This window comes from Ictidomys tridecemlineatus, chromosome 16 (assembly GCF_052094955.1).
Source record: "Ictidomys tridecemlineatus isolate mIctTri1 chromosome 16, mIctTri1.hap1, whole genome shotgun sequence".
Taxonomy (NCBI): Eukaryota; Metazoa; Chordata; class Mammalia; order Rodentia; family Sciuridae; genus Ictidomys; species Ictidomys tridecemlineatus.
The window spans coordinates 18,394,294-18,410,882 of NC_135492.1; the positions used below are offsets into that span (position 1 = coordinate 18,394,294).

Sequence of the window (16,589 nt, forward strand, 5' to 3'; positions counted from 1 at the left end):
ATGCATGAGTCCAGGAGTTTAAAGAAAGCCTGTCAACAAAATGATATCCCATCACAAATAATGCATGAATCAATCAATGAATCAATAACTTATGGTCTGAAAAAGAAAAAAAAAGATAATGAAGAAACAAACCACAGACTAGGAGTAGATATTAAATATCTCATTTTTTGTCATGTACAATTTTATTTCCTATGAATTGTTTGCAGTTTATTGTGATTTTGCATTTAAAACATAGTAAATCCCTCACTACCTGTCACCAAAGCAGTTCTTTTTCTCCTCCCAGATCCCCTGTGGAGTGTAGGCCAACTCCTTTTCAGCAGGCCCCTTTGGGCAGCAAATCTTCTCAAAGATGGAGAACCTTCAAGATACAGGGATCAGAACTCGGTTCTACACTTGGTGGCTCCCACATTGTCTCATTGGCACCAGAGCACTGCCCTCAAGGGGGACAATAAGTCCATTTCGGAATGAGGAGAGACACGAATCCTAAATGAGTTCACATAGACTAAACCCAGGCCTCAACTTCAACATGGCAAACCTCCACTTTTAACACTCCACCAATTGTACCATGCTGGGCCCAGTCCTGAGAAGGATCCCATCTGCCTCAGGGCTGTCCTTTCTTGCTTGGCTCCTAAGGACATGGGGCTCAGTGCCTAACAAAACAGCAGCCTCTACTGCCCGTGCTGAGTTTCAGGGAAGCTGCCTTCCCCCAGGGACAGCCCTTATCCACATGATGCTCCGGCCTCTCATGGCACTGACCCACCTCTTGAGCCTTCCCATGACAAACCCCATTTCTTGCCTCTTCCTTCTGAAGGGGACTCTTGGGTGCTCCTCTCTTGAAGGGTTTCTGGCCTCTTGGTCTTCAATCTATGATGTCACGGACATTGGGCCCTTGGATTTGGAGGCACCTAGGAAGGGTGACTATGAACAGACTTCTGGCCCTGGGGGTGACAGTCTGTCCAGGACCAGAGTCCAAGGATGCCTCATCCCAGCATCTAATTCTCAGCCACTTGGTGAGAGGAAGCCAAGGACACTCCTGGGCATGCATGGACTGAGGCTTGAGAGGAGGACCTGCCAGAGCTGCAGAAGTCACCCTGCCAGGACTCAATGGTGAAGTCATACTTTGAAAAGTTAAAAACAGGCAAGAACCAGCAAACAGGAGGCTGAGTAACAGCTGGGCTGAGTCACAGCAGGCGGAGACCTTTGGCACATGGTCAGTGGCTGGGTGTAGGTTACTGGAAGGTGGGAAAAGGGGAAATGGGCCCACCTGTCATGTTCCCTTGGACCTCTGGATGCAGCTGGCAGACCATCCAGAGAATGTAGGCTCTTCTGGTCTGGTGTTACAGGTCTACATACCTTGGGCTGCATGAAAGCTGACCAGAACCTAGATTCATAGTGCAGCTTGGCAATAAGTAGCCCTGAGTTACCTGGGCAAGTGACTCAGGCTTTCTTAGCCCCAGTTTTCTGTCCTACTGTGGTGTGCTGGTTACAGGAGGCTGAGAGCCCAGGACTCCAAGTCCAGAACATTAGGACTGAGTACAGGCTATCCTGCCATGTTCTCTGTCACCAAGAAGAAGCCCTTGTGGCCTGAGTGTGCATTACTCTACAGCAGGGACTCTGGGGTTGCCCATGGGGCCTTCTTTCTTTCTTTTTTTTTTTTTGTTTTTTTTTTTTTTTTTTTTTTTTTTTATAGTTTAATGTATTTTAATAGCAAACTTACAGGAACAGCACAGAAGACAGACAACATTAAAAACATGTACTTGCATGTAGGACAACTCAGTTAGAAAAGTATAGTGAATGGATGGAATCTACTGTATGATAAAAATGCTACAAACACCATTTAGTTGCCGTCAATAAGAAATTTACTTGTTTAAAAAAATCCAAATGCTGGCATTGTCCAGAAAAATTTAACAGTTTTATTTATAATTGTTATAAAGTTGAACTGCTGAAACCTGTTCACTGAAACATTTTGACTTGCATTAATGCTTTACATCCCCGCATTTATATTAAAAATTCACACACAAATGAAAATGGAAAAACGGCCAATACCTGATTTCTGTCCCCTATTTTTCCACTCGCAATCATATACTTAGGTACCTTTTGACCCCATGGAAAAAAATATCTAACGTTCAGAACTACCAATAACAGGAAGAAGAGGAAAAAAAATTTTTTTTTTTTTTGAGAATGAAATGTTTCCCATCATAGTGAATTCTTAAGCACGTTCTCCACGTATGCGGCGTGCTAGTTGGATGTCTTTTGGCATAATTGTTACACGTTTGGCATGGATAGCACACAGGTTGGTGTCTTCAAAAAGGCCAACCAGATAGGCCTCACTGGCCTCCTGCAAAGCACCAATAGCTGCGCTCTGGAAGCGCAGATCTGTTTTGAAGTCCTGAGCAATTTCTCGCACCAGACGCTGGAAGGGAAGTTTGCGAATCAGAAGTTCAGTGGACTTCTGATAACGTCTAATTTCACGGAGTGCCACAGTACCAGGCCTATAACGATGAGGTTTCTTCACCCCTCCAGTAGAGGGCGCACTCTTACAGCGGCTTTTGTAGCCAGTTGTTTCCTGGGTGCTTTACCACCGGTCGATTTGCGGGCAGTCTGCTTTGTACGAGCCATGGTAGAAAGACCTCCTTTCCCCCTTCTCCTTCGGCTGGAGCTCGGCGAGCTAGAGGCGGCGCTGGCGTTAGAGAGCGACGGCGGCGCGGCGGCGGCTGCGAACACCCATGGGGCCTTCTTTCTAGCCTCAGACCCTTCCAACCAAAACAAGGCTTTGGTGACTGGGCTGTTTCCTTGATGAAATTTCACACCTCTATTTCCTTGGGGCCCAATATCACTGAGGGTTTCTGGGTCCAGTGGACTGGCTTTGCAGGCAAACAAAGCAGGCAGGATCTCATATTTCAGTCAGCTTCCTGCCCAGCATCCTGGCCATACCCTTTACCATGTGGTTCTTGCTGCAACCTAGGAGGATGAGGAAAGCTGACAAAGGGTCTTGCTCTGCATGGAGACCTCAATGACCACCACTTAAAGCTCTGTAGGAGCCTCAGCCTCTGGATGCAGGGTGGAGGCCCTTCCTGCACACCCTGAGGGGAGTCTAGTAGGGTTGCTGGGGTCCTGTCACTTCCTGGCCAGAGGATCCTGCAGACGGCAAGCATGTGTGTGCTGATGAAGCCCCTATCTTTCCAATCTCAGGGATCAGGAAATGAAAGCACTTGAAAATACCAACACTTTCTTTCAGGCCCTAAAGAACTGAGAGGGAAGGGACATGCCTAAGACCACCAGAACAGGCATGACAAGGGCATGCCAATCCTGTCCTGCAGAGTCCTGCACCCTCTCTGAGGCTGGGCCCAAGCTACCTGTGATCTGGCTTCTGGTCCCCACTCCAACCTTGGAGCCCATGTGATCCCAGAACTCTCCCTTAGATGTGGTCCCTGCTTCTCCAGCTAACAGGTGCCTGCCTCTTCCACCCCATTCTCCCTGCAAGAAAGGGTTCCTATGGCATCCCTTCCTTTTTACACACTTAGCTCACTGGCAGTCATCTGCCCCAAGATGGTAGCAGCAGATGCCTCATTGCACAGCACTGCCTGACATGTGGTTGCCCAGCACCTTCAGCAGATGTGAACACTGTCAGCCAGGGCCAGGGCCAGGGGCAGAGACCCCCCATACATTCTGTTGGGACAGAAGCACCTTGTCCAGGGTGAGGCTGGAAAAGTCAGAACACCCAGATGGCCCAACAGGGCTAGAATAACGGTGCTGATGGACCTAGAGTCAGAGCTGTCTTGGCAGTAGCCCTTCACTCCAGCTGCCTGGAGGGAGTTGATGAGGGCCCCTCTCTAGCAGGCTGCACCCTTGAGGGATAAGACTCTGCCCCTGCTTGACTCCCTGTGAAAATCCCACAGTGTTGGGGTGCTAGTTCCAGGCCCCAGATCTACCCTTGCCAAGAAGGAGTAGGTGAAACACTCAGTCATACCCCATGAGACTTCCACTTCACAGAGAGCAAGCACAGGCCAATGGAAGGGCATCCTGAGCTTTCTAGTGTCCCAGACGTTCAGAAGCTCAGCTGCATCCAAGGGCAAGCCCCACCCCCAGCGCTTCCCCTAGACAGCCTGAGCATCCTAGCCTTTCATGTCCTGGATCCCATCTCCATCTCCTCTAACTTCCTATCACTGCAGGGGCAGATGGTCATACTAGGTCAGGGGACCATGGTCCTACACCTCCTGGGAGGTGGTGGCCACAAATCTCAAACCCACTGGTCATTTAGGATGCAGGTGGCCAGTTGGTGAAGAAGCCTCTTTCCAGGCAGCAAGCTCCAGACCTGAGTGGGGAGGAAAGGCTGCTTAGGACCCTGAGACCCTGACTTTTGTCTAAGCTCTGCCCTCTGCAGTCCCAGGAGTAGGGCTTTTTGGTGGCTAATCCTCAGCTGGGCACTGGAGAGGGACCACAGAATGGAGTGGGGGCCTGGTGGGGAAAGCACTGGTGAGTAACAATACCATAATCACTGATACGGGTCCAGGCTGCCCCCAATAAAAACAGAAGACTCTGGTCTAGAGCTCTCAGGACTTTGGTTCAATATGAGATAGAATGTCTTTGTTGGAGAAAGAACTAGAACATTTTAGGGCCTTATTTGCTGGGCTGCTGAGCCTCTGGTGCATCTATGGTCACTGGCTCAGCATTTCTTTGGTGTGAAATGAAGGGAGATGATGGGGCCTGCTGTCAGCTGAGGTCTTGCTACAAGCCAGCCTGCCTGGGCCAGGATGGTCAACCCAGTTCCTTAGGACTTCATCAACTGAGGCCCAGGAGTCTTCTGAGACCCAGAACCGACTGCCAAGCCTGCAGCCTGCCCATGTTGCCCCTTCCTTCCTCCCTTACCCCTGCAATGCTGCATGCGGACACATACCTCAGGCTGCCCTCTGCTCCCTAGCATCTTACATTTGTTCTGCTTCAGCAGGGATCTAATGAGGACATGCTTTACTCTCTCAATTAGCAGCATCCTTGGACCAGTGGATCTATGTGGAGATACCATATGTCAGTATCATGAATAGATATAAGGCTGGAGGGCTGGCAATTGGTAGCTCTCAATCACTTGCTGAGTAGACCAGGGTGGGGTTATCTACTGCACCAGAGGAGGTGCTGGGGCTCTACCATAGGCAAAGCCATGGGTAGGGTATGTGTCTCCTCATCTGGGAGACACATCCCAGGCACCCAGAACACATGAGTGTTTCTGGCCAGAGAGGCAAGAGCTGAGTCTGGCACTTGATCTCTGCCCACCTGCTTGAACATCTGTCCCTCCTCAGCACTGCTCTGTCTTCTGTTATTCCCCTCTTTCAGCCATGACTCATTTGGGCAGGTGACAAAGAAATAAATGAGGTAGCAGATACCACAGTGCATGCCCAGCGTTCCTAGCTCCAGTAAAGGGAACAGTGAGGCCCTGCCCTCCTTCTTGGCCCTGCTGGAGGCTGAATCCAATTGTTGCTCTGGTTGATTGTCTCTCTCTCCCTATGAGTATGATGGATCCTGCCTGACATTTCCCCAAGTAACTTGTCCTGAACATCTCATTATATAAGTGGATCGTCTAAGCCTTTAGCATTTGTGACCCATAAATGAGATTGGCAAGTTAATAATGTGGCCCTAAACACATTTTCCCTGCTGGCATTGGAAGAGAATTACCAGGGGATGGGACAGGGTGCTAGTGGGAGGAGACGGTGCCTTACTAGGCATTCAGAATAAAGCTTCATGAGTCCCTGAGGCTTCTATACTTCTGTAAAAAGCCCCAGCCTCAGTTTCCCCACCTGATGTTTTTTCTCTCGCAACATAGCTTTGATTTTACACTGAGAAACCCCATCTCCATGGGTGGGTGAAGGCTGGGTCTGACCCTGGCTCTGGCCACCCCAAGCCACAGTGACATGCTCAGGGAAAGGCCTGTGACAGGCTGGGCCAGTCAAGGCACACCACCTGTGGGTTTAGCTGGAGCCATTCAGTTAGAACATCCACATGCATGAGGTCACTAGATGCAGGAAGGAGGAAATCTAGAGTTTCTGCTGAACCCCCATGGGTCAGGGATGGTAAAGAGCCAGGAGGCTGGAAGGCCCTGGAGTGAATCACCCTGGAGTCAACACACAGGACTCACTTTTGCTTCAGGTAGTTTCTGTCACATGTGACCTGGAGTTCTGATCATACATAGGATGACTTGGCTTGTACACCTGCACATTCTTGCTCCAGGATTCACCCACATGAGAGACTGTGAGGAATCCCCAGGGAGGATGACAACCTGGTCAAAAGATAGGCCTGGAGCAAGTGTGCTTGAGGATGGCTCCACTCTGTGCTCAGGGGTCTACTGCTCATGCTGGGAGCCATGGACAGGGGAAGATAACAGAAACTGATAAGCAGTGAAGGTGGAGGAGGTTGACCAGCATCTTGCAGTCCAGGCAGACAGCCCAGCCCAGTGGTGCCATTGTTTGGACTTTGAGTGTCACTGAGAGGCCTATGTGTTAGGCTTGATCCCCAGCCCATGGTTCTATCCAGAGGTAGTGGAACCTGTAGAGAATGGGCCTAGTAGGAGTCCTAGGTTGATAGGGAAGAGTGGGCCCCTGGTCTCTTCTTGTTTTCTTCCTGGCTGCCATGAGGTGAGCAGCTTCATTCCTGCTATGATGTGCTGCCTTGCCACAGGCCCATCATGGACCTGTGGTGACCATGAACACCATGCCACAGGACCAGGTGGCATGAACTAAAACCTCTGGAAAACATGAATGCCCTCTTTTTAAGGTAATTGTCTCACTTATTTTACCACAGTAACAGAAATCTGGGTAGCAAAACTCCACCAAGTGCATGGCCAGGGGAGTACAGTGGGTATTGCTGGGCTGCCTGGGTTGCTGCTGGGGCAGGTGGGCCAGGTCGGTGAGCCCCCATCCCACACAGGCCCCTGGTGGTGCCCCAAGACCTTCATGAGGGATTAGAGACAGCTTTCTTGGGCAAGAGAGGTGTGTCTACATCTGGGGTACTGTGCCTGGAGGGAAAAGTGCAGACACCCCATCTTGCCCCCCAAACACACAGCTTATTCTGGAGACACTGATCCTAGCATCCCACTGATGGGGAAAGAGGCACACAGAGGTGAAGTAACTTATCCCAGCACACAGAGCAAAAATATGAATTAGAACCTGTACACAGATGTTCCCATCAGGACACAGAGCACCAGGCAAAGCCCTTCAGACCCTCTTCTGAGGAGGCAGGACAGCAACACCCTGGGGACCTGTGCTAGGGATCTAAGAGGTATATTGTCTCCCCTGCAGCCTGAGCTTGCTCTGAGGCCCTGAAGGGCCGGCTCCAGGAGGCCCATGGCTCTAGTGAGATGTTGAGGAAGAGGCCAAGGGGCACCAGCTTGACCCCCTTAAGCAGCCCAGAGTCTGGGGGTGGGGGGGTTGGACTGAAGCTGCCAGCTTTCCCATGAGTACCTGGGGGGGGGGGAGACAGACAGGAATCTGGACACTGCTAGTGTCTTTTGCAACTAGTTTCTCTCTGTTCAGGTCCCCTGGAGCCCCTATATCTCCCCACCTGGCTCTGCCCCCTCTGCTGTCAACTTAGGTGCCCTCTTTCCTTAAAAGACAGGCAAATGTCTCCAATCCTCAGTGGGAAGGGGTCCTCAAAGTTGTGTCTACCCTTGGACTTGGGTGAGAGTTCCACCTTTTTCCTGGCTCTCTGTGTGTGCAATGCCTGCCCAAGCCTGTGGCAGTCATGTGTCCCCTGGAGAGCCTTGCTCAGGTCTGCTTGGGCAAGTGACATTTTAGAAGGACAGTTCTGGGTGCTTTCACTATGGTCCTGTTTCCTTAACACCCTTGACAGAATTCCACTGGGTGGCTTGGCTAAGAGGCTGACCCATGAACAGGTGCTCAGTGCACAGGTGCAAGCCCTCTGCCCACCATCTTTTTCCTGGGCCCAGCCTGGGACTAAACTCCTGCTCATCCACACTTCACTTACTGGGGATTTTCTGCATGTCCAAGAGACTTCATATGTAGTTGCACATCTAATGTCTGCCAAACCTTATGAGGAAAACAGGTTCTAAGTGAGAGCTGGTGGTCAGCTTTCTCAGAGGCTACTGTAGACCCACCCCAAGGGGGTGCTAAACACTCAATGCACACTGCCTTGCATGAGGTGCCTGGCAGCTGGACTGTATCTAGTCAGGATATGTTGGGCTGTCCCTTGGGCTCATCAGGAAGCCATCATGCACAGCATGTGGCAGAGTCTCTTTTCCTGCTGCCTTTTTGTTTGCTCCACAGCCCAGTTGCACTAGGGTAATATGACAGGTTGCTGAGAGACCCAAGGAATTATGCACATATGGCATGTAAGATATTGGTGTACATTTTTTGGTACCAAGAATTGGACACAGGGGTTTCTCACCACTGAACCACATCCCCAGATATTTTATATATTTTATTTAGAGATAGGGCCTCACTAAGTTGCTGAGGCTGGCTTTGAACTCACAATCCTCCTGCTTCAGCCTCCTGAGCTGCTGGGATCACAGGTGTGTGCCACCATGCCAAGGGACATTGGTGTATTGAAAGCTTTTCATGGAGAAAGCCCAGGGTAGCAAGTTGGACAGGCAGTGCCCCCTCCCCCTGCCCCAGTATACCTCATGCAAATCTTTCTTTTTTATACCTTGTCCAATGGCAGCTGGAAAACAAGAGGAAATTTTCATCTCCACGGTGCCCCCGACACAGGCCGGTCATCCAGGGAGAGGGGTTTACTTGTCAGGCCACAGCAGTGACATCATTAGAGTCCTTCATCTGCTTTTATTCTTTTATGACAAGCATCCAAAAAAGCTTCTGTCCTAGGTTGTGTGCAAAAAAAACCCAAACAAACAAAAACAAACAAACAAACAAACAAAAAACAGCTCATTCTGAGAATTCTGGTCTGCCTTATATACCCTGTGTGAGAGTCAGTGTCCCTCAGGATGGCATTTACCTGGACATTCTTGTCTGGGCTTAATGTGACTTGGGAATAGACTGGGGCACTTCAGGGACATGATTTTTCACTGTCCTCCATTTCTTTAAAGATGACACACCTCCCTCCTCTTCTCCATTGTTGATTACCTTCTTCCATCTTGATCTGGAACTGGGGAAATGGGTCCCAGAGGATCTGCAGCCACCTACTCTCTGCCAACTCCACTCTGGGAGCCTGGAGTCTGGGGGGCAAACTGGTACATGAAGGACTGGGAATGAGGCAGGTCACAGGTGGGCAATCCATTGTGCCCTTCCTCTCAGTTTCCACTTTAAGCTTAGGTAAAGAGAGAAAGTGGCCAGCTAGGCAGGGAACAAGTTGCCTTCCCACATTGGAGACGGGGCTTGAGGCTGTTCCTCTGGGTGAGGGTGGCAGGAGTGTCCCTAGCTCTCTGGCAGTGGGCACAGGGTCTCACTTGGCTTCCTGTTTGGCATCCTCTGAACCCCTGGCAGCCCATGCCTTGGCCTCATTCCAGGCTGAGGACAGACTCATGAGTACTGAAGCATGGCCACACCAGTGTGAACTCCCTCTGTGGCTCACTATGGCTGGTGGGGCACCAGGTAAAAATGAACCTTCAAAGAAAAGACAGAGCAGGTGGAGGCAGGTTTATATTCAAAGAATGGGCTGAGCAGGAGAGCTGTGATATTCACACAGCTTTGGGTCCATTGTGCACATGAACATAAATCCTCTTCACATACTCTAGGAGGGCAATTGTAGACACATTATGGTCTGGAACTGGCGCTGGGAAGGTCTGTCCTATTGGGGCACTGTGGCCACATCCACCAGTCAGTGCTGGATAGGATAGACTACCACTGGCCATACTAGGTGTTCCAATGGGCATGTCCAGGACCCTCCTCCATGTTCTGATGGGCCTCTACCTGTGGTTTGGTGGGTGAGGTCCTCATAGCTACTTTCCTGAGGGTGGAGTGGAAAGTTAGCAGTCCAAGTGCTCACAGCACTCAGTTCTCTCCACTCTGCTTGGCCCTGCTTTTCCTGTGAGCCTCCAAGCCTGCCCTGGGGCCTCTGCTGTGGTCCTTAGTGGTCTACAGGCTCTCCCAGGCCTCTTTTGGGTCATGCCTTAGGACTCTGTGCATTCTGGTTCCTGGTAATGATATGGAGAAAGGGCTACCATAAAATGCCAGAGCCAGCCCAGAAGACTCTGTGTGGTCATTGGAAGGCCTGAGGATGCGTCTGCCCAGAGGTTGACAGGCCCACCCTGTACTTAGATTGACAGCTTCAACTGTGAAGCTGGGCAGTCCCAGTGGCCTGTCTCTCAGCTTAATAAGGCTTAGGGACAGTCACAAGGAAATGAGAAAAGAAGAGAAATAATCATAGAGGATGCACAGCTCTTGAATGACTTGTGCTGTCCAGGCCTAAGTACCACACCAGCATGGACCCCGACTGTGGCCCACTATGGCTGGTGGGGCACAAGTTAAAAATGAATTCTGAAAGAAAAGACAGAGCAGGTGGATGCAGGTTTATATTCAATAGAGTGGAATGAGCAGAAGAGCTCTGGTGTTCACACAGCTTCTTTCAGGGAGTAAGAAGTGCCAGAAATAGGGCCTGGAAGCCAGGCTGTCACTGCAGCCTGTGCTGCTGCAGCCTGTGCTACTGCTTATTTACATACTAGGCCTGAATTTCTTCAACTATACAATCCAGTACCTGCCTCGTGGTGAGGCTGCCATCGGACTTTGCTACCCCATCTACAGTCCTCACAACAGGACTGTGTTGTGACACCTGGGACCAGAACTACTGTGCTGCCTCACAGATGAGGAAAAGAGGGCCAGGCTGCATGTGATATAGCTAGTTGTGAAGAGCTACCAGAGGCCATGTCATTTCTGTGAAACACAAGGCAGGGTCTCTTGAATGTAAAGTGGACCATGAGAAGCTGAGATAACCCTGCAAGGAGACAAGTTTTGGGTTAGTTATTTCCAGAGAGTTCCCCAAAAGCCAGGAGTCTGTCTCACTCTTCTCCCCCTTTGGAGACCTGTTGCCACCTAGAGGTCTTCTCCTGTGTTCCTGGCCAGTTCATAGCCACAACACTGCAGCATAAAGAGGCTGGCTACTGAAAGCAGTCACCTGTGAGCAGCCTGAGCCTCCCCTAGTGCTCACCTCTTCTGAACTTGTGGAGATGGCATGAAGTGACCCAGAGTCCTGCAAATGTGTTCTCAAGAGCAGATGTCACCCTGAAGGAGATAGAGCTTGGTAAGATGTGATGGCGATTCTGAGCCAGACTCTGGACACACCTTTCCTGACCAACAGTCTGCGATACCCTTACACCTCAGGCCCAGCTTTCCAGATATTAGGAATAACAGCCACTGGTGTGTGGGTGACAGGGATGCCAAGAACCTCAGTGTTGAGGCTCTGAGACAGATGAAGAGGGTCCTAGGGTCCTCCCTATATGAGCAGCTCCCCACATGAGTGAAGTCTAAAGACTTCACTCAACTCTCTTTTGAGGACTCCCAGTAGAGCTAGTCTGTCATTCCAACTGTGACTCCTGCCATTTATAGAATGTTCAGCAAGGATATCAGAGTAAAATAGGGCTTGTGTGTCACAGGTGGAGACTGGGAAAGACCCTGGTGAGAAGGAATATGGAACAGGGCACAGTCCCAACTGGGACCCTGGCCTCAAGAAGCCCCCATGATCCTAGCTCAGATGTGTTTAGCTTAGCTTTGGGATCATATGACTCATGGACAGCAGCAGCTAATCCTCAAATGGCTTCTGCTTCACTGGGGAAGTAGGTGAGGTGGGCAGTGAATGTCTGACAGGCAACAGCCCAGCATGGCAGGAATATTTGCACCTGGCACTGGCAATGCAGCAGTATCTATGACCAGGTGTCCACCAAGCAGTAGGAGGGAGGCTCAATTCCAAGACCATCTCTCACATTATCTAGGAGGGCTGAGAGGCCAATAGGCCCAGAAAGAAAATGTGAGGCCTGCAGTACCCATACCCATCCCAGCAGATACAGGGACATGAGCTTCTGGATGCAAGGGACTTTTCTCTGATTTGTGAGTTTAGGACTTGGTGGGCTCTTCTTCAGCTCAAGGCACATGACCCTGTCTATTTCTAGGTGGACAAAGTCCTTTTCATGTGGCTGACACCTCAGCTGAAAGAACAGGAGTCATTCATTGGTAAGCTGAGAAGAGGACAGAGACCTGCCCTGCAGGTCTGGGATAGCAAAATCCAGAGTTCTAGGGCTGAGGGCCTCTGAGAGAATCTCCTGGATTTTTTTTCATTAGGCCACTGCAAAAGAATGGAAGAGAAAAGACCTCTTGGGGATGGGGATGTACTCAGGTTAGACAGCCCAGCCTAAGACTTCAGCAACATCCTGGATGGGAGAGAGCGAGGCTTTTGCTAGTGGACATCCACAAGCCCACTCATTCACCACCTCTTTGCAAAGCTACCCCAGGAACACAGCCATGGTGGTATGCAGGCTGCTGTTGCCACCTAGAGGTCATTCTGCAACCTACAATCAGGCCCAGGCAGGGCTTAAGCCCACTTTCAAAAGAATGTGCTTGGTGGTTGCCTCCATCCATTCAGTACAGGCAACAGACCCAGAAGTTGGGAGATCCGAATTAGCAGAAAGAGAGGGGAGGCTTCTGGTCCCTCTGCCCCACCTCTCTGCAGTCTCCAAGGCTGGATGTGAAAGGCAGGTACAGACCATATCCCCAACTCCTGCCAAAGGCCCAAGGGCCTGGTAGTACACAAGGAGCTGCTGCCTCAAAAGCCAGATCTGAAAGCCCTGAACACTGGCTTCTGAATTCCTGCAGTGAAGTCTACAACATGAAAGCTTAAGATACAAACTGGCTCCTGTTTGCTTTATACACTCCCTGACCCACCATCATCTGGCTGAGCTGCCTAATCAAACTCCTACCTGAGCCAGAGCCTTTGCAAATGCTGTTCCTGAGCCAGATATCTTCTTGATCATGGCTTCCCTTATATTTTCACCTTATGGCTTCTGTGGAACACTTACTGGCATGTGACTGGCATCCCCTCATCATAACTGAAGGTGAAAGTGAGCTGTGGGCATCATGTGCTCAGCTGCAGGCTGAGTTCCTCTCAGCTGAGCCAACTGGCTCATTAGAGTGCTGATCCCCTGACCTCTGAGCACCAGTTTAGGTGCTGAGTACCTGGTATAGCCACACCCTGGAGTTTCTGATGCCATAAGTCTTCCTCAGTGCTCTCCCCAAGTGTTCCTGCATGGGTCCTCAGCTAAGAAATGCTCCTTCTGAGCTCCTGATTGGGGACTGGTGGAGCACCCTGCCATCAGAGATAACATCAAATGATCCTCCAGAAAACTTGGTACCTGGGTGAAGGAGGTTGAAGTACAGGAGAAGCTGAGTGTCGGGCACAGTGGCTTCTGAAGTACAGGCCGGGAATTCTCAGTATAGAATTCCTGAGAACTCTGCATCCTCCTGTCTACCCTCCTGTCTCTAGGGACCAATATGTACACACCAGGTTCCCCAGCAAGGGGCCCATGGGCTTGTCCTCAGCCCAGGGCCTTCTTGTCCTCAAACCACTGCTCTGTGACCCCAACTGAGCTGACAAATGGTGAGAAGTTTAGGAGAAAGTGCTGGACCCCACCTGGTACAAGGGTTCTGGAATCTGGCACCTGCAGCAGCATCAGGTTAAGTGTACGGATGTCTCCAGGCTCATCTTTTGGCCCACAGAAATGTAAAGAAGCTTGGTGCTAAGGCTGTGTCTCTTCAGGGCCTATAGCATAAAAGGTAGGTCAGAGAAATATGGGACACATGCCCTTGGGTCCAGGCCAGCCACAGGGGCTAAAGGCTCTGATGAGGTCCTGAGTGTAAGCAGAAAACTCTTGGACTCCTGTCCCTTAGGCTCCTTCCCAGTGCCTGTCCCCAGGCACAGTGGGCAAGTGCTGACAGCAGAGGGTCTGAAGTGCATGTGTGCGAGTGCATGCACTGCCTCTGACCTCACAGAGTAGGGTGAAGGTCCAGGCCAGTCACCATTCCCAAGATAGTGCCAGAGCCTCCTGAGTGAAGAGAAGTATCTTCTTCAGTCCACAGAAGCTGAATCTACAAAATAGGTAGAAAACTTTAAAAGAACTTCTTTCCTTGGTGAAGTGCTGGTGTGAGCCTCTTTCTCTTAAAAACCTAGTTACAAGCCAGGAAAGAGAAGAGATGTATCTTGGATGGATACTGTACCCAAGTAAAGCCATCTGCTGAGACAGCCTTGAGTGTGTCTAAGGCTTGACCTTAAAACAGGATTTGAGATGGGCAGCAGCTCATTTTGGAACACAGCACTGGTAAGTAGAGGAGTGGTCTGGGGCACAAGGGGCCACCCTGGCAGCAGGCTATGGCCAGGACTGAGCTTTTACCTTCCTTCTGCTTCCTCTCCTACCAGGAGATTGGGCATGTGTGGGTCACCTCCATACTTTCCTTTGCAAGGGAAAAGGTGAGCCCAGAGTGTATCACATTGGCCTGGGTAGAGTCTGGACCTCTGTACCCTCCACTGATGTTGATGGAGTGAGTGCTCTACACAGGCTCCTTAGCTGGAGAAAAGGACAGATGGGGTCTCAGCTCTTGGAATTTGCTGTCCAATGGAAGGGCCAAAGTGTTAATGTCACCTTCCCAGTTCAGTTTGCAGGGCCAGAGAAAAGAGATGGAGGAGCGAGAAAGAGTGGATGTAGTCACAGTCAGGAGCAGCAGTCCAAAGCATAGGCAGCACCATGAGCAGGGTCTGGAGGCTGAGCTAGGGGGACAGGCAGCTGGAATGGCATGGGGGTGACTGGACAACAAAATCTACAGTAACCTATGTGAGTGTGGTAGCAGCACAGAGGTGGAGATGGAAGACTAATAATAGCAGAGGGAGGAGTCCAGCAGCCCAAGGGGTTGTAAGCTACAGGCTAGGATGCACTACCCAGGGCCTCATGGACGGAGGCACCCAGAGAACACCAGGTGTGCTTTACTCCAGGCCAGGATCTAGGCACACAGAGGTAAGCAGAAGGTAGCTGACCAATCCTCCCCATCCCCAGGGCCATTCCAGGCACCTTCTGGCTGGGCTCAGGCTGTCCAGCCCTCCTTACCTTCTCATTGTGCAGGGTGCTGTTCTCCAGCCCATCTACTTGCAGGAGTTTCTTGGCCACTCCAGAACAGGTCAGCTCTGTGAAGACACCAAGGTAGCAGGCCACACCAAAGCTTGGCATATGGCAGAGGAGAGTGAACTGGTGAAGTGGGGTTGGCCAGCTGTAAGCCATGCAGCCTGCAAATGGGCACAGTATGAGGGATTAACAGAATCTCACCATCTGCAGACCTGCAGAGCACTCAGGGCCCAGACTCCAAGACCCTCTGTGCCCTGACTTTATTGGTGAGGTTGGTGCAGAGGAAGCCTTCTTCCTTTACAGGTCCAGTAGCCTAATTAGCGTCCTCACAACACTTCACCCTCTTCTTCCTTTCATTTTCTGGCAATTTTCTTTTTCCTGTCCCCTTTGCTGCTGCCCTCAGGCCTATGTATATGTTCCCATGCCCAGGAGCAGCCTGCTGCTCTCAAGACTAGCATCCAGGTCAACATGAGTTTATCCTTTGGCTTTGGGGCTGTGGGGTCCAAGGGCAGTGTCCAGGATGACCAACAACCTCAGCACCCTCCTGGACCAAGGTCTATTCATCCACAGTCCTGATTATGCAAAGAGGCCATTCTGTCCACTTCATGGATGGTAGTGAGGGTAGGGCTCTCTGAGTTCAGACCCTGTGACTTTTCTCAGTGGCCAGGTTGGCACTGGATCATGGTCCTGGAGATGGGCCAGTGTAGGGTGCTGTGGAGAAGAGGAGGGTAGGCAGTGAAGGTGGGGTAAAAAGGGGGCTCTTCTCTGGGTGGGGGATCTGTCCTGTGTCTCATGGCCTGATGGTGAAAATGAGTCCAGAATGGAGACATCAAAGTCCTGCTGGCAGCAGATGCTGTTGCCATGGGGTTGGAAGTGCCCTTTCATCCTTCCAAGCACCCACCCTGACCTCTTTTGGGAGCAAGAGTACCTTGATGGTAGAGCATCAAATTTCCACACACAAGGAGGACCTACAGAGCCACTGGGGAGTCACGGTCAGCTAAGCTGATTCTCACTCCTCTGTATGGGCTGTCCTTGAGGCAGCACAAAGAGGAACTGCCACAGGGGTCCAGGTTTTTAGAAAATTCTCTTCTTTTCTGGCTCTGGGTATTGGTGGCTCACATGAGCCTCCCCCTGTGACCAGGCTGAAGCAGAGGGGCCACTTTACTGCCCTGAAATGAGGCATCTGCCTTGGGCATGAGGCCTGGCTTCTATAGCCACTGCACCAAATCCACCAGGAAGGACAACTCTTGGAAGGCCATGAGGCTAACGATTCATCTCTCTTCATACACCAACTGCCATCAGGCATGCAGGCTAGCAGGCACCTGAGGCCACCTCCTTCCTGCCTCCATTTTCTCTGCCCTGTTGCTCACTACCAAAAACAAACCTCCCATCTCTACTCCACCCATGGCCTCCTTCTCTGCCTCACCCATGGGTAGGATATGCAAGGTAAAAGATTTGAAAGAAGTGACAAAATAACCTTCCCCCCAAATGGTGGTGGGGATTGAGTTCAAAGATGAGTTCTCAGTTCAAACGT

The 16,589-nt window shown here is 50.9% G+C and overlaps 2 pseudogenes; both read right to left on the reverse strand.

The window, feature by feature from the left end:
• Nucleotides 1-1,890: 1,890 nt before the first annotated feature.
• Nucleotides 1,891-2,718, reverse strand: LOC144371485 (histone H3.3A-like; annotated as a pseudogene).
• Nucleotides 2,719-7,251: 4,533 nt separating this feature from the next.
• On the reverse strand, nucleotides 7,252-16,314 carry LOC144371230 (endonuclease V-like; annotated as a pseudogene).
• Between the last annotated feature and the right edge of the window lie 275 nt (nucleotides 16,315-16,589).